Below are 24,017 nucleotides of genomic sequence, written 5' to 3'. Positions count from 1 at the left end.
GAGCAGCAGAGAGCGAGAAGAGGAGGTGTGTTTGCAAACCATCTGGACTCAGTCTCTGATAAGAAACACTTTGTCAGCAAGCACCTCATCACTCACGAGCATCCTCTTTTCTCCCTCTCTTAGCTTAGCGTAAACTCCTCTGAATTTGTTTGGAAACCTCCCTGCTCTCATGTCGTGTGGTCCGAAAGTGGAGGGAAACAGTGTTGCAACTTTACGGTGGAATAAACAGGGGCAAACAAACCTCAAAGTACATTTTTCTAATTTACTCTACAAAGAACAGACAGGGGAAGAAGCACTTCCGGGGGTGTTCTGAACATGGAAAGCAAAGGAAACGTTTGCTTTCTTCACTGCCCGTCTGTCAACTCAATACAAAGTTCTTCAAAGCAAATGTTTACTGCTACATAATCTACAAACTTTTACTGAGCATGAAGCAAAATCCCTTAAAATTGGAGCATTTGTTTTTAATACATACTTATTAAGAATGTACAAGTGCAATTATTTGCTGTATTATTACTCACTGTATCCAACTACAAGTGTTTCTTGTTGCAAAGGGCCACAGCAGAAGTGAGCAGATGTATCCGTCACCTACAGGTTTTCCACACTGAAGCAATACAAGAATGCCTGGTAATGTTGATATGTAGGAGCTTGAAGGCCTGCATTCCTCTTTTAAATCAGCAGGACTGAAAGGGTTTTGGGTTTCCGTTGAAAGACATCAGCAGCGGTGAGTGAGCGATGGAGCTAAGAAAAGTCAAATGTGAACAGGTTCTACTCAAGTACCACCTAGTGCAGGCAGGGGTGCCCAAAGTCAGTCCTGGAGGGCCGGCATCCTGTATGCTTTAGTTCTCTCCCTGGTTTAACGCACCTGGATCCAGTGATGGCTCATTACAAGGCCTAAGAAAAATACTGATTTGCTGAAAAGGTTGTTTCTACCACCAGGGAGAGAACTAAAATGTGCAGGATGCCGACACTCCAGGGCCGACTTAGAGCAACCGTGATCTAGTGTTTGAACGGTCATGAAAGTTCTGAATGATAAATGATTTAGTTTGCAAGTTATCAAGTTCTAACTTGATGGCCTTTTGCAGAAGCTAAAACAATATGTTTATTTTGAGATATCTTTGGAAAGAAGAGAATCTTTTGGACTTGTTTAAACTTTTTCAACATGTCACCTGTAGGGAAATGCTTAGTTCAAACTTGATGGGAATGTTTAATGTTTCTTGAATTTTAACCAATAAATGAATCCTACGTCTCCAATCTACAAAATTGATTTCAAGCATCAAAACCAAATCTGAGATGGTTAATTATATAAAGACGTTTGCATAAAAAACCCACTGTTGCCTTATTTATGGGAACCATGATGTTTATGGTCTGTTTTTCTGTTAATCAGGTGTATTATTTTTTTCCCTTTTCTTTAAAGATTGTTCTCTTTCCTAATCCGGCCCTAGTTTATTGAAAACATTTGCGCTTCCTTCACAAATTTCTGAAGTAAGATTACAATAAATCTTTTATGAAATGTTTATAAAAATATTTCAGGGTTGCTGGTGAGGGATGGGAGCATACAGACTCCCAGGTCATCACAGGTCAGTGTTCTCCAGAATAGAAGCAGAATTTGGTTTATATGTTCTGAAGTAAACTCCCTGAAGACCCAAAATTACCAAAAAAGAAAATGTTACTTTGCTTGTACATTTCTATCAGGACTTAGCTGTCTGTTTGTTTTAAATTAACTTTTGAAATCTATATTTTATGTTATGCCTATTTTTTTCTTATTGTTTCTTTTTTAACATATTTATTTCAGTTCCTTTATTCTTCCAGTAAACCACAATAACTTTGTCTTTGTCTGGCTGCGACAAAGACGTATGTGAGTCCTTTAGGACTTGCACAATAGTTCTTCTGATGCTACGGTTTTGTTTTTATTATTGGTATTAGTAATTAGTTACTAACAAAACAGGCAGAAATTAAGTATTAAACTGTCATAAACTGAGTGATTCCTAGATTACTTGTATGGCTTCAAAGATAATAAAAAAATAAAGTCAATTTGATTTTAATAAAAAAATAGAAACAATACTTTTGTGGAAAACTGACATGTCTATATGGCAGCCAATATGGTCAAAAACTTGTTTAAACAGTACATGAGAGTTGGTCTAAAAAAATAAAACCTTGGCTCAGTGTGATTACAAAACATGATTAAGATGCAGCAATTGTTAGAAAACATTTCTGTTGTTGTGAGATTAAAACCCAGAACGCTGCCAGCAGTGCACCAGAACCGTTTGATTCGTGGTCCAGCTCAGCTTTAGTAAACAAGATTATACAACAGCCAGCAGAACCCGCATCAAGGTTTCTCCAGCTCGGCCCGGCATCGCTCTCCTGGGATTTTGTTCAGATCTCATGCTCTTCCACCGCTCAGGCCTGTTACAGGGCGTCTGTGCTGCTGAACAATAATGTTACACAGTAGGTCGATGTTCGTCCGCAAATAAATACAACTATTCAAAAAGTTTCTGTCCCACCAACGGTAACGCAATCCGACAGAAAGGAAACCCACAAAGTTTTCCTTCCAAGGACGAGCCGCCGTCTTGCATTCATTCCTTAACTTCCGCTTCAAAGCGGTGTCCTTGCTCTGATGACTTTCATCATCGTTCTGGCTTTGAAACCCAAACACACGCACACACACACACACCCACCCACACTTACAGACTCCTATATTGCAGACACTCAATCTATCTCACACATCCCTCTCAAAGGCCTCGTTGCTAGGAGATCATGCTCTATTTGTGGAGAGAGAGCTACAGAGAGACATAGAATTAGTTGTGTGTGTTTGGGGGAGGTGGTGGGGTGCATGCATGGTTAAGCATTGTCTGTGCACGCGCGCGTGTGTGTGTGTGTGTGTCAGAATGAAAGAGTGCAGGAAAAGTGCAGGAATGAGAAATCGAGAAGAGTCAAGTTCCTTAAAAGCAGACTGACTCTCATGATGTAAAGTACCTTCACACTCCTGGACACACACACACACACACACACACACACACACACATGTATATACAATCAGTCAGGATATAAGACAGGTAGCCTGTTTCTCCGGCCTTGACCAGAAACACAAAGCTGTTCACCACAATGTGTGTGTTCCCCTGCGCATGCATGGCTGCTCATGTGAACATGTGCATATATCCGTGTGTGTGTGTGTGTGTGTGTGTGTGTGTGTGTAGCGGTGCTGGGATCCAGCAGGTCATATAATGGTTGGCTAGTCACATTGTCTGCCTCAGTGGTCAGTTTTTCACACACACACTGTCCCTTTAATCTGCAAATACATCTATAATAATCTGATAAAGCCTCAGGATGGAAGAAAAAAAAAGAATAATCTGAAACACACACACGCCCACACACACACAGTGTGTTTCAAACCTTTATCTCTCCATGAATACACACAGAACTGAAAAACATTCATCCAAAATGTAATTTTGGTCTTTCAGCATGCTATAGCTAAAATGTCAAAACAAGTGTTTAAAAAAGAATTTACTAAATGGAAATTAAATAAAAATGACAATATATTAACCAATATAGCATTTTGAGAAAACTGTGTTTGGACTATAACAATTTAGTCTGAGAAAGCACTATAAAAAAGCATTTGGAAAAAAGAAAATCAGAGTAATTAACAATTAGGTTTCATTTATTTCAATTAGAAAGGACAGGATTATTACGGGACTGCATTTTATTGAGCTGCTGCATCCGAGTAAATCACAATTATTTAGGCTGACAGATTTTAAAATGAAGTGAAACTCTGCTGCATTGAATTAAATTAATTTAGGAGGCATTCCACTATTTTTACATTTAATCAATTTAATGCTTTTCGTTAAATTGATGTTAGAAAGACTTTAAATGCAACTTGTGTGATAAATAAAATTGGACCTGAAGTATAGAGGTCAGTCTTTTATGTACAACACCTAAAATTAATTCTAATCTGAACAGGGAATAAAATGGTGTAATAAAAAAACTGTAAAACAACACTGAAATGTTCAAAAATAAATACATAAATAATGTATTCTACAAAACATGGAAATATTAGCTTTCACCTAACTTCTCATCTTCATATCAAAGTGGTTGCCTTGGAAATCAATCTTTCAGTCTCAGAGTTGTAGGTTGAAATATTGCCAGGTTTGCAAAAATGTAAAAGATGAAAGTAAACACACTGAACTGAGCATGTTGCACATAATATTTTCTAGCATTTCTACAGCAACCTTCAAAATAAAGTACCTAAAAACTATCTTAACTCTTTCTAAGATTTCCCTCAATTAAATAAAATATTGTTATGGTTGTATTTCTTTGTTAAAGCAATTTTATGTCACACAGATATTTAACTCCCTTAATAACTACATATTATAACATTTTTAGATTTATGGGTAAATGTATGTAGATAACAATTAGGAGCTCACTTGTGGACTCTTGTTTAGTATAAACAAACTGATTGTTGCACCAAAACCCCTGGAAAAAAGAAGCTCCAACATAAACCAGGTAAAAGTGTGCTGCTGAACATTAGTGGTGCCATTTCAAAGTGTTCTTTTTCTCATTAGTTTTACCACTAGTGGAATGTAGCAGCTGTCTGTGCTGCCTGACTGACTGCATTGTGCTGCACAGGGGTTGGTCTGAAACTCACACAACTCCTAATCCACTAAAACATTCCAGAAAAGCTAAAAAAAAAAAAAAAAAAAAGTGTTCAAAATGTTTTCAAAGAATTACATTTGAAACATAGAAAAACAAAACTGTTGTAATATCCATCCATCCATTTTCTGTACACTCTTGTCCCTTAGAGGAGTCAGGTGTGTCTCCAGCTAACGACTGTTGCAATATTTTGTGATAATACAACTGAATGGAAAAACAAAAACCAAAAAACATTTTACTTGGATTATTTGTTGCTATTGTGAACCAGGAACGTGCAGAAATAACACAGTAACAAGGCGATAAATTTTAGTCGTAATGAATTGTCAGCAGAAAGCAGTTATAACTCTGCGCAGTAATATTCAGATGTTTTAGTGAGCAGTGCCTCACAAAGCCTCAAAGTCATAAAAGCTGGAGACGTAAAATTATTGCAAAACAGAAAATACATTGACACAGAACATATTTAAAGGAACAGAAAGCAAATACTTTACTTGAACTATTATACATATTTTTATATATATACATTTTTATGTAAAGGATATAAAATGTTACTGCTCCCTTTCGTCTTATCATCCCTAAAAACCCTGCAGGAATCTTAATCAGTCGCACATGTTCCTGCGTCCACCGTTGTCTGTGCCCTCCGTTCTTTACGGTCTGTCCGTCCACAGTTTTTCAGCATGTTTCCTCTCACAGTGACAGTTTAATTCCTTTAATCCATCACCCACTTCCTCCTTTGCTATGTCACACACACACACACCAAACACACTCACACCCTCCTGTCTCAATGAAGCTTATAATTCTTTTAATTTGTTGTACAAAAATGTAATGTGTGTGTTATACATGAGAAGAAGAAGGAGAAAAGAAAGAAAGTGATGTCCTCAACACACACACACACACACGCAGCCACGCACACACACACACTTCCACCAAACTAGAGAGAGTGGCGGTGGAATGCAAATCTCTGTCTGGAAGTGATTAGGCAAAAAGCAAAAGCCCATCTTCTCTTTCTGTGTGTGAGCAGTGGCACAGAGTCCCGCCAACCTAACCGTCACCTCACCCCTCCTAAACACACATGCACACACACATCATCATCATCAAGCCTTTCAGAAAATACAAGGACTAAAAGCCGAAGCGTTAAATTGTTCTGATGGCAAATCAGGTCGGCTTAAAGCACCTTTTACTATTACTCTGGCACTCACTGGGGGACAGATCAAAACTTTTCACTCTTTTCATTTCTGACATACAGAAGCCAAAAATACTTCCATAAATTACATCACGGAAACACAATTTAACTTTAATCTTAATGTGCTCTATTAGATTTAGGTATGTCTTCCTTGTTCATTTTTAATCCAGATAATATTCGCAGAAACCCAAAGATTAGAGACATTAGAACTTCTGAAGGAAATCTTGTGTTTTATGGCAAGTTGCTCATTATAAGACTTTTCAACTAAAATAGTTTTTCTCTGCACTCATGTTTTCTGGATCATACAGTTTTAACTTTATACTTTAGACTACTTCGGTTATTTGACGAGTAACGCCTGCGGTCAGCATGTTGGGATGCCTCCCGTCGAAGATGAAACAAAAAGCATTGATTTACTAACATTATGGAAACTCCAACTGGCTTTCCTGCCTTCTACTCTAATGCCCACGCAAAGGCTGAGGTGTGTGTGGCAGAAAAGCAATGCTGAAGATTGCAACCTCAAAAAAGTAGGTTTCCATTTCAGGAGGATGAAAAAAAAAGAAGTCCTTTTCGAAGAAATGTCTTCTCGGCTAAAAAAAAAGAAAAGAAAAAGTGGACACAGTCATGTGGAGAATTCAAAGTCAAAGCGAAGGCGACGTGAAATGAGACCAAGTGTTCTTTTGAAGGTATAATTGAATTAAAAGTGTCTGCTTCTCGTTCAGTGTTATCATCTAGAGGCAACCCTGTCCTCAGGACAGATCTGACCTTTAAAGGCTGACGTGAAAGTCTCTGTTGGTGTGAATTCAGTGCAGCTGCCTATCTTCAGCAAAGAGCGTCACACTAGTGTAATTCATCAGGCCTTCTGCAATCCACAGTGGCCAGTTATTTTACCAGGACAATCCCCTGTCAGCCCTGATCTCGAGGTGCTCGAAGGAAACCTGGAAACTATGCTGTCAACAACATGTTGAAACCTGGATTGAAAAACGGGCCGTTGTGGAGGATTAACTTTCAGTTTGTATTGGCAGGAAAATACAACGAGGGAAAAATAACCAGCACTGAAAAACATCCCAGCATCTTACAGTCTTTAAGACCGCGGAGGAAAACCTGGTAAAAACAGAAATCAGAGAAAGAATTTAAAAAACACAGATTCTGAAAAAAAAAGCTTTTCTCCTTTTCATTGCTTCTGTTTTCCTACTTACTTTCTGCCATTATTTCAACACATACTCACACACACACTCGTAGTGTTGTTTCGTCAATGAGTTTACATTCAGTCAGTGAATTCACACAATGACAGTCAATTGACTAGAGACCAAGCAATTTCCCAAGGCATGCAAGCACACAGATTTGCAACACACACACACACACACCGCCACCGTGCAGCTGGAAGAAAAGGGAAGGAAGAAAATTGAATTGGGCTGTGTGTACCTTGTCTGTGTAAGTACTCCAGTTTAAAGGGTTAAAGCTTCCAGAAACATAGGATCCTTTCAGGCTCGCGAGGGCACACGCAGGACCCGAGTGGCTGAAGAAAAAGCAGGAAAACACCTCCGTCTGTCTTCTCTGGATGGCTTTTCTTCCCTCCCTTCTTTTTGGAAGCGAACAAAAACGCACAAGCCTTGTGCTTTTCTTTTCTTTCTTTTACTTCTTTCTTCCCCTTGTCTTTAAATTTTCTTTACGATCGCTCTCACTTCTGATGTTGACTCTCCTCCGTCTCTTCTCTCACTTCTTTCTCATTCTCTCCGATCCATGTAAGGGATGAAAAAGGAAAACCGGTGGAAGAAAAACTACACCACGCTGCTGCTTTCTCCTCCTTAAACACCACGCTATTTTTTTTTCTTTTTCTTCTTCTTCTTTGTCAGCTGAAGAAAACGGTTCCCCGCTCCTCACGCGCACGCGCCTGAGCGTTTATGAGTCCTGCGTCCTCGCGTGCTTTTTGGCACCTCAGCCGCGTGTGCGTGCACCTTGTCTGCCTGATCCCTCGCGCCCTCTCTCTTTACCTCTCCGGTTCCAAAGCTTTCTGCTAGTAGAGCGAGGCAGAGGGCGGGGCCACGGGAGAAGCAGGAGGTTATGATTGGCTAGTTGAAAGGAGCGAGGGCGGGGATTTCTGAGCTGTGCATTCGGAGACTGAAGGTGAAGCTGCGAGGTGGAGGAGAGCACTCCCTCGCGATGCATTCCTCGGCTCTGATCTCCCCCCCCAGTTTCATGACCGCGTCTCAGAAAAGCAGAGCAGCTATACCTCCCAACCGCCTTCGCCCTGCACACGATCCCTCTCTTTCCTCCCGGAGCCAGAAAATGTGCTCACAGCTCCCCTGTATTCTCGTGTGTGGTTTGCGTGCCTGAAAGCGTGCGTGCCCTTGCGGTTTGAGGCAGCTGTATAAACTCAACGTACTCAGGATCGAAACAGTGACTGGAGTGAACGAAAAAGGGAAAATATTCCAAAACATGAAATACTTATGTAAAGAGAGAATATTTCTATTTGTGATCTTGAAGTTCCATTTTACTCAAAACTATCAGGTTACATATAAAAATATAACCACACTGTGTGGTTCTGTCAGCTTTTAAAAAAAATAAAGATTACGTTTAGTCTGGCTTAGCTCTTTGAGTATTTTTATTATGAAAACATACATCTCATATTTGTGTGTTTCATACAATTAGATTTAAGTGGAGTCAGATTTCAGTTTCTTACATAAAATTCAGTAAATATTTTAATCTAATTAAATCAAAACATTATATTGATAGTTTAACTGAAATATGTTTTCATTCAGACTACTGCAATCCAAGAGGTCTCACACTCCAAAGTACAGGAATGAATCATACAAAAAAATGTTTTTCTCTATATACCAAGCAGACTGCGCCAGATGTTTAATCAGATTTATTCTACCTGATGGTGTTACATTTGCCAAGGAATTCTTCCTTTTCATTTAATATAAATGATCTATATGGCTGTGAAAAATCGATTTGTACACCCCCCTCCCCAAGATATTTTTACTCCCCAAAAAACTGTAAAGGTATTTCAAAATTATTTATGTTCTCTATTTTTTTATTCACATATGGTTTATTCAATTTCTTTTTCTACCTTATTAGTAAAGGAAGTGGATTTTTTTTGCATTTGATTTTTATATTTCTAGTTTGTAATATTTGTATCTAAATTGAGCAGGGTCTGTTTATTACTATAAGACCAAAATTAAATTTGTTGGTCTTTTGTCTTTACATTTTAATAGGACACTTTAAAGCTGTTTAAAGCTTGTGTTTAATTTATGCTTTACAAATGCACTTTAAAAATACTTTAGCTTATAAACCTTTTACTTTCAGATTTCACAGAGAGGGACACACACACACACGCACACACACACCCACACACACAACTTTTATGTAAGTGCTTCTAACTGAACAGTTTTTGAACCATGGGACCTTTTACAAAAAAATAATTTCTGCGGCATAAATGAAGCACTGAAATACATAAAGATGGATTATACTGACAGTACATGCTGGCAACAAGGTGTCCCTATGCCAAGGAATAGGGAACTCCATCCATCAATCCACTCATTGTCTTCTCATCCAGCTTGGGTCAAAAGGGTAACATGTCCTGGAGGGAAACTGGGGCATTCCTGTCTCCAGCAAAAATTTCTAAGTTCCTGGTGGAAACCTCAAAGGTTAAGAGTCCAAGGTAGGGTCCAGTAGGGTGGGAGCTCTCTCCAGCTGCTCGTATCTAGACTTTTGTCATGATCCGTATCTTAATACCACAAGTGAGGGTTGGAATGTAGACAAAAAGGTGAGAGCTCTGCTTTTATTCTCATGACTAACCAACATAAAACGTGGATTACTAAAGACAAACATCCAGACTGTCTATCCATCTCCCACTCCAACCTACTACCACATGTGAGAAAGATACTGAAATACTTGTACTCTTCCACTGCTTTTAAATTAAGAGGAATCAATCTTTTTCACTTCTTCCCACTCCCTGCTGTCAGGCTCAGTGCATACTGAAAGTCATGACTTGAAGATACCAACAAAACATCATCATTTCCAAAAACCAAAGATCAGATCCTGATGTTCTTTCTGACATCTTGATATTACATCATTGAACATTATGATAAAGATCAGGATTACTCGGCAGCCACAACACAATACAGGACACACTCATAACCTTTCACCAGATTCACAAAGCACAACAGCATCCCTTTCTCTGTTTCAGCAGTTTTAAGAGAGTTAAAATCTGATCCACTGTTCAACAGCTAAGACCAACACACTGAGCTGGAGGCTTTGACAATCAATCAGCTCCTCCTTTCTACCACCTTAAAGAAAGTGTTCCCAGGGAGACTGAGAAGTGAGCCTACATGATTATCGAAACAGATCCATGACAGCCCAACAGTGGCATTTTTATCCACTCAGCACAGTGGTTCTTCCTCTGTAATCGACTGTTCATTTGTTTATCTTGAAGATCCAGAAAACATCATTGAATAGCTTGGTTTGTTTCAGTTTATATTATTTAACTATCCAATAATATTGCTTATTAACCAAATAATGTAATTTTGGCACAAGAAGAAGGCAATCCTAACCTAGAATTAAGTCCACATCATTGATGTCAAGGGTGTGAGTTTAATTCACACCCTTGGGAATTGGGCACACCATGAGCATGTGTATCTGAAGGTTCTCTTTTGTTTTGAGATTATTTCTTCTGTTCTGTTAGTTTTTGCATTTGCTTTTGTGTAAGATATTATTTTCATGTGTCCTGTTATGTATGACCCTATGTATTCTTTTCTTGGTTATGAGTCATATTTCGTCAGGTTCTCAGTTAGGTCCGCGCTCAGCTGCACTGCATTCTGTTCTTGTACTCTTCGGGCTTCAGGGTCCTTAGATCACCTTCTTATCAGTTTTTACTAATTCTGCTTTGTTCACTAATCGTCAGATCCTTCCTTTGCAGACAACGCAGGTTTTTTTTGTCCTTACGGTATTACCCTTGACTTCTGTTGTGCATGCCATGCACTAAACATGATGTACTGATACTTAAAGGAAAAACACATCTGAACATCAAGAAGTATTTCTTTAATATAACATCAAACGTAGGAGATGCCTCACCTGTATGGAAAGGTGACATAACTCGATTGAGGTCTGAACATCTCCAAGGAGAGGACTGCAGACTTTCACAAAACAAAAGTTTACAAAGTTCTTGTGGAATCATAACTTAGACTCTGAAGAGATAATTGCTCATTTTAAATTCCTACTTACCATTATTTTTTCATTAAAGCTTCAGCGGGCCACTTACAAAAATATATTTTCTACATTTTTGTAAAACTGTAACTATGTCTTAACAGTAAAACATGAGACAGAATCTGTGGAGAAAATCAAACAACTCTTCCTCCTCTCTGTGGTCTTACAGCCATCTGCAGACATGCACTGCACCATTGTGGAAAAGAAAAACAAATTCCAGGTTATGTTTATTACATCGCCAAGAAATTATTTCACTTGACTTGACTTTTTCAAAACCTTAAATGTTCTGTGTAATGTGCTGCATGTAACATTATACATCAAATCATGGCGGTCTCAGTGTGTTCAGGTAATTCTCTGAAACTAAACTTAGTGTTGGAACACGCTGCTCTGTTGCTTTACTTTTTTATCCTCATGTACTGTAGTATCACTTCTGTTGAAGAAGACTATGACTACCTGCAGTCAATGGAGACAATGCTGTCCCTGCAAGTTATCCATCCATCCATCCATCCATCCATCCATCCATCCATCCATCCATCCATCCATCCATCCATCCATCCATCCATCCATCCATCCATCCATCCATCCACTTATTAAAGACAGTTACCTGATTCTAAATGACTTGCTGTCAATAACGTTTTGGAAGGAAGGAAGGCAGGAAAGTAGATCGCCCTATGTCAGGTAATACTGCTTTTGGTTATTCTAACCCCATAAGAAGTAATCAAGATAAAAACTCTGTGACGTACTGTCTGTGAAGTTTTAAAAGTTCAAATATGAACGCATTCCAGATCACTCATGCATCAAGCTACAGCAGAGGACTCCAGAGTGACATCCAATATTGTAAAACACACAGACACAGGCCTTCTTAAGGTTTGCAGCCCTGCTGGAATATTACCTCAGGATCATGTCAATGAAGTCTTTGTCTTTTGCTAATATTGATCACTGACCTGATCCCCCTCACATTCCTCCATGCTCACCATTTCTACCCCATCCAGGTCTTCCTTGCTGATATTCTGGAACATTGCTAAACTTGATCTAGCAAGTTTAGCAATGTTTATTGTGGTGTCTTTTTTTCACCACAATAAACTGCTCAGACTGATTAATTTGGTGATTTTATACAAACATTCACTAATCATTTATCTAACTAGCATTGGCAGCTTGATTTGAATGATGCTGTATGTCAATTAGCTATGCAGATGAATGTGTTTACAGTCTAACTATATAACAATACATACTTACTCTGGTCTCAAAGGCCTTTTGGGATTCCTCTGGAGGAGCTGGAAGAAGAGGCTGGGGAGAGGGAAGTCTGAGCCTCCCTTCTGAAGCTGCTACCCCCACGACCCCGGATAAGCGGATGAAGATGGATGGATGGATGGATGGATGGATGGATGGATGGATGGATGGATGGATGGATGGATGGATGGATGGAAGACATTTTCAAGATGGGATCTTCACACTATAGTGTGTGCTATGTAAGGAATAATACAAAATATGGAAGCTGAAGTTGTCCTATCACTATTTCAAGGTTACATAGGACTTTGTTACTTCTAGAGGCTTAATTCTGTATTGTACTGTACAATACAGAATTAAGCAATTAGCAAGCTTCTGCTCTCAAAAAGTAGCATGATCAATGCATTGTTGAGAAACATTTTTTTGAGTGCTGTTAGCACAACTACAGCAATGATAAATTTGAACTCAAACTAGATTGGAACATGTGCACATAATTTCAGTTTGACCTTCAAAACTAACATTCTGACAAATTATCATGTTTTTGGGTCTGTGCATGAGACCTCTGAGGGGACATGTTCACAACATCTTCCCAGGAAAGTTTCTAAAAAGGAAATTTTCATGAACCACAAATTCTCTAGACTGTCTCCTTTTGATATTAGGATCAAGTCTGCTTTCATGGTAAATTGTCAAACTTCTCGCCTTATCTATAATGAACAGTTGCTGCTGTTGGGAAGGTCATTTGAGGAACTTCTACACATGACTTAAATTTTTCATTCCTGACCCATTTCTCATAATGATATGAGGACTGGGACAAAAACTTTCCAGTAAATCAACATTAATTTTGGTTTGGTCTTTTTTTCACCACAATAAACGTGTACCACATTGGAACCAATGCAGATTTATCATTTCTCATAAACTACTTTTCTTAGGGTAGCTCATTAAGGTTTATATTATTTAACTATTTGACAATAGAGACCAATAGAAGATGCACATAGAGACTGGTAGTTCATGCATACTTAAATAGCCAATGTTTTTTATTGTTATCGTGGTATTTCAAAACGTTTAAAAATTAAATAACCCTAAAACCAAGTTTTAAAACCATTCCAACAATAATTCCAGGTGAGCTTTTCACTATGCAGAAATCAGACAGAAGCAGAAAGCTGTGAAACTCCAATTAAATTTTTCCTAAGCCTCAGTGCAAAGCCAATTCTAAAAGGTGTTTGCATTTTCGGGAAATACTATGCTACTGTTTTCAAAGGGTCTTTGTCTGTCCATAAAAGATTTATAAGGTAAGTTGATGAAAAAAGGAGATGTATGAATCTAATATCTGGTCCTATAGGACTGCTTAGGGGTGGGCACTCCTGGTCCTCGAGGACCGGTGTCCTGCAACTCTTAGATGTCTCTCTGGTCCAACATACCTGAATCCAACAGCTGAATCACCTCCCAAGTGCAGTCAGGTTCTCCAGAGTCCTGCTAATGACCTCATTATTTGACTCAGGTGTGTGGAAGTAGAGATACATCTAAAAGTTGCAGGACACCGGTCCTTGAGGACCAGGAGTGCCCACCCCTGACTTAGCACATCAGCTGTGAAGTTATTTTGGATGGATGGATGGATGGATGGATGGATGTGTTCAGATTCTTACTTTACTGTCAAATTTCTTAGATTGCAGCCATGAGTGATGTGTGCGACTGAAGATGAAAAGCCTGTCAACATATTAAGCTTATGCTTTATCTGGTTTGACATGGGGTCTTTATTTTACTGGAAACTTCAATGACAGGAACTTAATTCATACCCTTTGGAATAAAAGCAGTAAACATGAATGGTAAATTTAAACACTTATCGAGCCTGATAGTCTAAAATTTTGCTTGCCGTATTATTTCACCAGTAAAAACAGAATGGTGTTAATGCTGGGAGATTGCCTATTCATGCTGCAGCCCCTACTTACCATCATTATGTAATGATTGGCAGACATCAGTTCCTAACTTACACAATCAACACCACCACTTTATTAGGTTCAATTGCTTATTAATAAATGGCACAATCAGGCAGTCGTGGCAGTGAACTTACTTACTGATGTCTACACCAAACATCAGATTGGGTAATAAAAGACTGTAAGGGGATTTGAATGTGGCATTGTTGGTGGTCTGGTGGTGCCAGATGGGCTCAACTGAGTATTTCAGAACCCACCGATCTACTGGGGTTTTCACAAACAACAATTTTTCAGATTTATAGAGAATGGCCTGAAAAAAAGAGAAAATATCCAGAGAGGAAGACAAGTCCTGTTAATGTCAGGGGTTAGACCATAATGGGCAGACTGCATCAAGATAATAGGAAGGCTCAAGTAACTCAAATAACCAGTTATTATAATTTAGGTATGTGGAATAGCATAACATGCTGAACTCGAAGCAGTTGGGCTACAGCAGCAAAAGACCAAACTGCATACTAATCCTGTCAGTTATGAATAGGAAACAGAACAATTCACGAAAGGCAGTCAAACTGTGCAACAACAGATTGGAAAAATATTTGGGAGCTGGTGAGGTGGAAGCTAAGAGTCAAAAGCACGTGTGCGTTTAACAACACACCGAAATCACAGCGCAATCTAGTGGCTTGGTAGGACAACTACAGTTTATTCAAGGTGTCTTGGAACTCAACTGTTTACAGACAGTGGTCTCATGTAAACGTAATTTTAGAGCAACAATTCTGCCTTAATACTGACATATATTACAGGGATGTGAATATAGTTTTTTACACTATATAAAACCACATTCTGAGCACAAAAGAAATTAATGGGAGTGGAAAAAGAGAATATGGATACTGGACAGCCCAACGTTCAACAAAGTGTTACTCCTGAACCAGTTTTTTTGTTGGATATTTTCTCTGCCTGTTTGTAACTAAAGAGTTGTGACAAGGAATGACAACATTAAAATAAGAAGTGATAGCATTCAATTTTTTTCTATTGGGATTGTGTTGTTTTCTTCAGCGTTTAAACTTTGTTTGGGATCAACTTGACAGTTTGCAGTTTCTTTATTTGCATCTCTATCCTTCCAGAAGGAGGCTTTTTCAACACCAGTGTAGCTGGTGCCCCCCACTGTGACACACAATAGGCTCTATAGGTCTTTAGTGTGCGTGTGTTCGTGTGAGTGAAAGAGATCGATACAGAGAGTCAGAGGTGTGTGTGTGTGTTTTAGTGAAAGATTAAATGTTTGTGCTATTTAAATACACAATGTGTGTATTTGTGCATTAGCAACTGTGCTATGGGCTCCTGAGCTCTTTCATTTCATTGTATTGAAACCCTACTGGGCAAGTTCACAACCTTGGTGAGACATGGAGAAGAAAGAGAAGTAAAGACAAAAACAGAGGAACGCAGAGAGAGAAACACAGAAAAAAAAGAAAGACTGACTTAAACAAGCCAACTGAGAAATCTAACCCAGCAACAGTGGGAAAACAAAAGAAAAAGAAAGTAGAACTTTCTTAGCCCAACTTTTTTTCATCATGGAGAATCTGGGAATTTGAACAAATGATGAAATATCTTAGCATGACTCTATTTAATAGAGCTCTGCATGTGGCTGTTTGAGTGTGAGCCTAGGGCAGCAATTCTCAAAAACTGAACTCCGATCTGGATCTGAACTGAATGGCAAGTCATTCCGGGCCGAGGTCACACCTTACTTTTTTCAGCCCAGGAACAAATGACAGCCGTGGGAAAAGTGTTGCAGACTCTCAACACCACCCCAAGATCCAACACCACTCTACAGCCCCTGCTGGTTGGTTCACTTGGTACATGGGTAAAGGAAAACCCGTTTCAGTTGTCTTCTGATTCAAGACTATGCAAAGGATAATATATAATATTTCACTTAAGGACTTACTAAGAGAGTAAGGTGGTATCTGGAGCCAGATGCATATTGTAAGAGACTTGAACACAGTGCAGCAGGGACATGTAACACATTCATTAAAAACAATATTCAAAGCAAGGTGCACAGTTTATGAAGAACAACACCACTTCACAAAGCACTGGAAGCAGAAGCAGAGCAAGCAGACATCATCATTTTCCGGTGTTCATCTAATCTGAGATATACATTCTTCACCAGATCAACTTATAATGCTTGAATAATGGGGGATCATAGTTTAGTGATTATTTTGGAAATATGATCTGAAAGAGGGTATTGATTAGTTTTCACTCATCCAGACACTGATTTACTGATGAATTCATTTTTGATGCTTTCCCTTTTTAATTATTTAAAACCACTGATATCAACATTACAGTTGGTAATCCTGTTTTCTCTCATCTTTGGGTCCAAAGGAATATAAAATGAACTCAGAGTTGTTGCACTGAAGGACATTTGGAAATATATTAGTGGAATGTTCACAGAAATCAAAGGAAATAGTTTTTGTGCACTTACTATCCTGCTGGTTTCAAGTGACTATAGACCCACTGCCAGAAATTTCATGAAGACACGAGTTGAAATAGCTTTTTGGTTTGACAGTCAGTAGGAATGCTCTAATTTGTTTGCAGCTCAGGATCAATACAATCTTGTTATGCTGCCATTGCAGGTTTTTGTATCCCTCTCTCAACCAATCTGTTTGATAATCTTAAATACAGAATGCTTTCTAATGTCAGTGGGCTTTTATGGTGGGAACAAAATAATTAAAAGAGGAAATTAAAGTATCTGCAAGAGAAGCTCTGATGGAAAAGAATATTTTTCAAATAATAGTGCTGAACTGAGTTGCTGACAGAGATAAGTGCTTTCTTACATTGTGCTGTTATATTTTGGGTGCTGAAAAGTTTATACTTTGAAAAGGAGAGAGAGAGAAAGGTTGAGTTTAGAAAATGAAAGGTTGAAGTACAAAGGGCCAATGAGTTGTTTCCAAGCCACTGTGGTGCTATTCAAAGCAGAGGTGCTATGTTCAACATGCTACCCAGCAAGAAACCTCAACTGTTTCTGCCAGAGTTTTATTTGGAAACTACAGCCACCTTTAATGCCAGAACACATACTCATACATCCAAAAATGATCTTTTGGACTGGCAACAAAAAAGATGAAGCAAAACCAATACTCTGGGTGAGTACAACTAACCAAGGCAAATATATATTTACTTTACTGTTACATTAGATTGGGGATTTTCAGTGGCTGGATTAATGGCACATTGACTCTGTTCCGAGCAATACTTCATCTTGATCATAAGTACATAATGATTTTTCCTAAAGAATATGAAAAAGGCAATTACCCTAATGCATAGAGGAGCTGCTAATACTAACTCAGGGTAGAGAAATCATCCAAATTATCTTCACTTATATATATTTGCAATTTCTTTTAACAGCGGCCATTATTATTTATTTTTGGAGTCATTTGAGGGTTCAAATATATATATTTTTCCCCCCTCCAGGGGGTCTTTTTGTGGGCTCTAGAGTCCCTTATATATATGACAGCAGGCTGACAGGAAAGAGGGAGAGAGAGGGGGAAGACATGGGGTAAATGTCGCCGGGTCCGGGAATCAAACCCGTGACGGCTGCGTCGAGGACTCAAGGCCTCCAAATGTGGGTCGCGCTATCCCCTACGCCACCACAGCACGCCCCAAGGGTTCAAATATTTAAATAACAATTACCGAAAGCAAACAAAGAAACAAATAGTTTTGCTCCTCTGATCTCTTAGTCCACAGAAACCAGTTAGAGTCATTACTTATCTGCTTTTGAACAAGCATGTACAGCAATTAGGAAAGGCAACTGGCTAAGCATGTCAAGCAAAATTTATTTATATATATACCAAATCTCAGCAACGAGGCAATTAAAAGTGCTTTACATAATAAAAACAGAAAACATCATGCAAAAAACGTGACATTACAACTACAAAAAAGAGGGTTTGCAGAACCTCCAGTTTTGAGAAAGAGGGTTGGTCACAATGACATCAGACAAGGTAAAGCATTAGCTCTTTATAGTTCTCATTAGGAATGTTCCAAATGTTCCAAAGAATATGCATGGTCCATTTGACTTTGACACAGGTTTTTTTTCTGTGTTTGAAATGTTTGTTCCAGTTGGCTTTGTAGGATTGTTATGTAGTGAAGTCAAAGTTCCTCTCAAATCTTTAAGAGCCACAGATGTAATGGATTTATTGAGCTGAACTTCAGTGTTCCTTTTTCCTCACAGAAATGACGACTGTGATTGCACGATGGATGTCATAGACTCAGCTTAGTTCACTATGGTCGCTGCACCATTTTTACTTGTAAAAAGTCCTGACATCTTGTGACTCATTTTCATTTTTTATTTTTTATTTTTGCTAAATAACTACTAAAATAAAGAAGCATTATGTGTGGCGCTCCTCTTCTGAGCCGGGCTGTGACAGTGTATCATTGTGAATGAGGAGATTACAGCCTCTTTGTCAGACCTGGAAATAACTATAATAATCTTGACCAATGTACTCCTGTAGTTTGGCATGTGAGCAAGACAGAGTAATTTGTACGCGTAAGTGTGTGTGTGGGTGTGTGTGTGTGCGTGTGCATGTGTGTGTGTCTCGACCAAACTGGTTTTAAATAATAGTTATCACTCGGATCATGTGGGTTGGACTAAACCATTTAAGATGAATGACAGACATGCAGTTTTACCCACCTGTGGCTTGATTACCATGAAAAACAACACACACACACACACGCACACATGCGCGCACACACACACACACACACACACACACAAAAAGAGAGAGAGAAAAAATTCAATAACGATTATATCAGCATGCCCAAATCCATGTAGAATATTACCTTTTCTGATTTACACAAAGGTGTGTTGATTTGGCATGTGCAAAGAACCTTTACAGATGCCATTTTGTTTCAATAGCTTATGCACATTCTTTAAAACAGCTGGTAAATTCAAAGTGTGACCACTTTATTACAAGTGTCAAATAGAAAATATTTAAAATCAGCTGCATTGCTACATCTGTGCTGAGCATAATTTCATCACAGTTTACAAAGTGTGAGTAAATGAAAGGTAAAAAAAGTCCCATTAAATGAGTCAGTTTATTTGTAACTACAATGACAATAGGTAACAGTAAATTTTTTAATTGAATTTAACATTTGACTGATTGACTGCTGTGATTAAGGTACTATAGTCACAGTCAGGTGGAAAAATGGAAAGCAGTAGATGATCTGTGAGCTTTGATTGTTTTCATACTGAATAGTTTTAAAACCATATTTCTCTCTGTTAGTTTGTGCGTTTACTTTTTGCAGCCTTTGCCGTTTAATCTGCAGCATGTCTGAAATACGAGTAACACAGACATCTGGAACCTCTAAAGGTGTTCCCTAACACTGGCTCTCATGTGTTGCTTGAGGGGAATACATGAAGAAATGTAAGAGTGCCCACAAAAATGCTTTTAGAAAACAATCTTAACTCTGGCTTTCAGTCATTATTGGAAAACAGGCAACTGAACTGAAATGCAGCCACATGAGAAGAACAAACTGAAATGATTCTAGGTAATTCAAAACAACCACAGTAAATGCATGACAAACATGGTTTTCTTCTTTTTTCCCCCCTTTATTCTCTTGGTCTTTTTATACAAACAGCATATAAAGTCATTATGAGAAACTGCAGGCAGAGTGTTTGGTATGTTAGGTGTGTATTGGACAAACAGCATCGTCTTGTGTTTGTTCCATCAAAAGGGCCTCACCTTACTATTCTGGAAGTGGTATCAGCGATCAGCTGCCCCATTCTAAAGAGAATTAGCTTTAGACCTGAGGCTTGAATTTAGGTTAAATTTAAGCTAGGGTTGGCACCACCTGGTACTAATTAAGATTGCTGGCTGAGGCGATTATATAAAAATGAGTCAAGGTCAACAATGTTTTATATAGAATTGCTGTATTAGCTATAATGTGTGCATTTGCGTGTGAGAGAGGGAAAGATAGAGAGAGATAGTAATATATATGACAACAGCTACAGGAGAGAGGAGTGACTGCATCCAGCTGGTAATGATATTTGCAGATTTGGTTTTTTCTACACAGGGGTTTCTCCCTGAAAAATCCTCACAAAGAACAAAAACAGGCACATAAACACAGGGTTTGACTGTACACCACTGGCACGATTAGGTTTGCTTTATAAAGCACCACACAAAGGGGGCGCTAATCATCCAATTACAGTCATAGTGCAGAGCTGAGAGCTGAGTGAAAATAAAAATAAATGTAGATTTAAAAGGCACTGGAGTAAAGCTACATAGGATGATCTATAAATGAAAAGTTGTATGTTTGTTAATTACATAAATATGCACTGTAAATTAAACATACGTAGGCTTAGCTCTTTAAGTCACTTAAATTAAATCATCTATTCATCCTGTGCGTTTCAAAATTCAGATTCAGGAGCAAATTCCAGACACTTCCTCCCATAAAACTCCCTAGCTCCTCTTAAAGAAACTCAAAGCATCCCAGACTAGAAGGGATACATAATCTTTGTCTCTCCTGGGAGAGGTGGGGATTTTCCATAAGACCTCAGAAGGGAGCAGTCCAGGAGTTGTCCTTCTGCCAGGTACCTGAACTACTTTAACCACCATTTCTATGCTACAAAGCAAATTTACTCAGAGGTAGTTTAGCTACCTTTTAATGGAAGCTCATTTTAGCTGCATGTGTCTGTTTCCCAATCCAATTTGATGCTAATATATGTCTTCTAACCATTTCTGAGGGTTGGAATATCAACTCACTTCTAAATTGAGTGCACCAACGTTTGGCTCATCTCCTTCCATCACGACAAGCGAGAGCTACACCACAATTATCACAGACAAAGCCAATTATGTCTATCCATCCCCTGCTCCACAAGACACCGAATACATCCACACGTCTGCAACCAAAAGCCATTCAAAGACCTGTATGATCCTTTAATCAGTTGAAAGCAGGTTAACAAAATCCCATTTGACCGACTTCATTATGTGACCATTTTTTTTAGATTCAGTAAATACACTCTTGACATGCTAAAACTGGTCCAAGAGCACTTTTGACATTTAATAATATATTTTAGCATCACACAGATACCTTTCAAAACGGCGGAACTAACAGTTTTTCCAGCCCACAACATTTCTGTGCTTTTTTAGCTTGGACCACAGTCCACTGACTGGGTTACGATGAAGCCTTTGGCTTGTACTAAACAACAGGATTAGTTCATTCAGCATGTCACTGTGAGTTTTAGTGTGACAAAACTGTTCCACTTTTTACCAGGGGGAATCACCATGGCAACTGTTGCTGGAAACTTAACTAGCTTCAGTGCAGGTCATGTTCGTGATAAGAGATCAGCATGTGCAGAAGCAGACCAATCAGATTTTTTTCTTCTTCTTTTCTTTTTCAGAAAATGGTAAGGCATCAGAGCATAAACAGTCAGAGGGTCTCCTCTTTCTTCCACAGAGTCAATGTCTGCTTTGTGGTTTCAGTCTGGGAGTAAGTACTGTGAAGTTGTTTCGTTGTTTTCATGATTAAGAAAATTATATTGAATATGTTTCAACATCCAAAAGAACATCATTCTTAATATATTTCTTTGTTTAATCAAATAGTATGAAACCAGCCTGCAGTACACTCACCAAATCACATGCTGTCAAAGCAAATTAAAATTGTAGTCACATTTTTCTATGAAACATCTAATATCCAAATAGTCAAATAGCCAACTTAAAGGGCTACAACAATTTCCATTTCTGCTTTTAAATTAGAAATAAATGTAAAAGTTGATCTACTGATTTTAAATGTTATTTCTACAGCATGTCTTGATTTTTGTCATGAAACCATCACCTTAGATTACTGTGGATACATAGAAACTGATGTGGCTAGAAGTCCTAGTTTTCTGCACTGATGAGCAAAAACATTACTGCTAGGTAAAATAAGCAGATTCCCTATATTTAGCAGTGAATATAGCAGGTACATACTGCTAATTACAGGACAAATGAAGACAGTCATCCCAAGATCTGACATTCCAGGCAGAGGTCAGCCCATGCAGTACTCAGAGAGCATATATATAAATAAAAAAGATCTACATGGGAAACCTTAAGGGCATCCACACCAGAGCTGTTTGGTTTTTAATGGATATGAGTTTTCTTCCTGGAATTGTCGACTTTATTTGGATAGTTGTGAAAGCTCGTACAACCTCTAGAGCTGACCAAATAATCAAAGTGTGGTTGGACTGAAAATGAGGGTCTCGGTTCACTTTCAAGTGAACTCTTTGAGTGGGAAATGTGAAAACACTATTCAGCAAACCAAAGAGAGTGGCAACATGCTGGTGAGTTCACAGGTTCTCAGGGAAAACAGTTAGGTTAGAACAACAAAGTAAAAACAGAAACCCTACGTATAAAAATCTGCTGCTGAAAAGGATGAATTTCTTCTTCTTCATTTTTCCTCTCAGAGTCAGAGATCATTTCAGGCATTATTACCCCAAATAAACCGCTGGTGTTATGCAACAATAGTTTGGTTTGGCTATGAATAACTATTACTGAAAGCATTAAAAAAGAAAATGAGTAATTTATATCAAAATCACCAAGTTGGGGCACCACTTAATTATCAGGAAATAATAGCCAAATAGTCGTAGCAGTCTGATTGTACCCGAGCATGAAGAAGGTTTAAAATCCTGCAAAACACAATAAAATCGACAATGAAAGCAATATTAATATTGCTTATTGCTAACCCATCTTATAATATTCCTAAGCTAACTTATGTTAGGATAAATTTACCTAAGCTAACCTAAACTTTCTTATTTTAGGATAAGCAGGACAGTCTCACAGACTACTCTGCTGTGTCATAAAAAGACTCAATTAGTGTTTTATATATTAAAGGTCATGACAGAATAGTTATAAAAAACTAAACAAGCAAGGTTTGTTTGGATTTGTTACCAAGAGACAGCCTCCCTAAAAAAAACTTTAGAAACATGAGACTTGGAAAGTAATATCTGAATTACAGTTTCTTGAACAAACTCGTTTGGACATAGCGGGTCAAAGTACAGATGTTTGGCCATAATAGAAACAGTAATGCTATTATCAGCAAACATTAAGCGCAATGCATCCACGCACTGAACTTAAGATTGTTTTTCAGTCAAGGGATCAAACCACCTTAAAGTCATTGAGCTCACTAAGAATGTGTCTACATAACAAAATATCATTTGGTTAAAACATGAGGACCAATGTGCCCTGGAGAGGCTGGTGACCTGTACAGGGTGACCCCGCCTCTCGCCTGGAATGTTAGCTGGAGATAGGCACCAGCACCTCCCGACCCCACTAGGGACAAGGGTGTTAGAAAATGTCCAATAACTAAGACTTTACAGGCTTTAAAAGGAAATATTAAGAACTAAGTATCAAAGTCCTGCAATGGCCCAGTCAAAGTCCAGACATTGACCTGATTGAAGTGCTGTTGTGGGACATTAACAGATTTGTGGAGAGACAAATGTCTGGAAAACTCAATCAAGCACTTGATTCAACGATTCAATCAAATGCAACATTTTTGTAAGGAATAGCAGACAAAACTGTCTTCAATACTGCAGAGCAAAGATGCAATGATCTGCTTCTGCATCCATCAATATTAATGTCAAACAAATGTACTAATTTGCAGACTTGCAGACCTGCAACTGCTACCTGAAAGAATCTCCAATGACATGTTGGTGCTATAAACTGTCTTGTTCATCAAGAAAAGTGGTGGACAAACACTTGAACACGAAACAGGCTGCAAAGAACTGGCTAAGATAAGGTTAAAACAGGTCTGTATAGGTGTAGGTCGTAGGTGAGAGGTTTAAGTGTGCAGGCTTTTCTCAGGAGCCTTTCTTCATGTTC

At 38.5% G+C, this 24,017-nt stretch overlaps 1 protein-coding gene across 11 annotated transcripts in view; it reads right to left on the bottom strand.

Annotated features, from left to right (window-relative positions):
• Positions 1–24,017, bottom strand: part of LOC122829151 (teneurin-3-like) — a 314,256-nt gene that overhangs the window by 189,510 nt on the left and 100,729 nt on the right. Inside the window, exon 1 of one of the 11 annotated variants that reach the window (XM_044113479.1) lies at positions 7,247–7,876. The exons of the other annotated variants lie outside the window; for them this stretch is intronic. The gene's annotated coding sequence lies outside the window, so the exon portion shown is untranslated. Of the gene's footprint in view, positions 1–7,246; positions 7,877–24,017 lie in introns of those variants that run through there. 11 annotated transcript variants of the gene reach the window in all.

Source organism: Gambusia affinis, linkage group LG04 (assembly GCF_019740435.1).
Source record: "Gambusia affinis linkage group LG04, SWU_Gaff_1.0, whole genome shotgun sequence".
Classification (NCBI taxonomy): domain Eukaryota; kingdom Metazoa; phylum Chordata; class Actinopteri; order Cyprinodontiformes; family Poeciliidae; genus Gambusia; species Gambusia affinis.
Note: the sequence above shows the minus strand (reverse complement) of the source record. Positions and strands in the feature narration are given on the sequence as shown.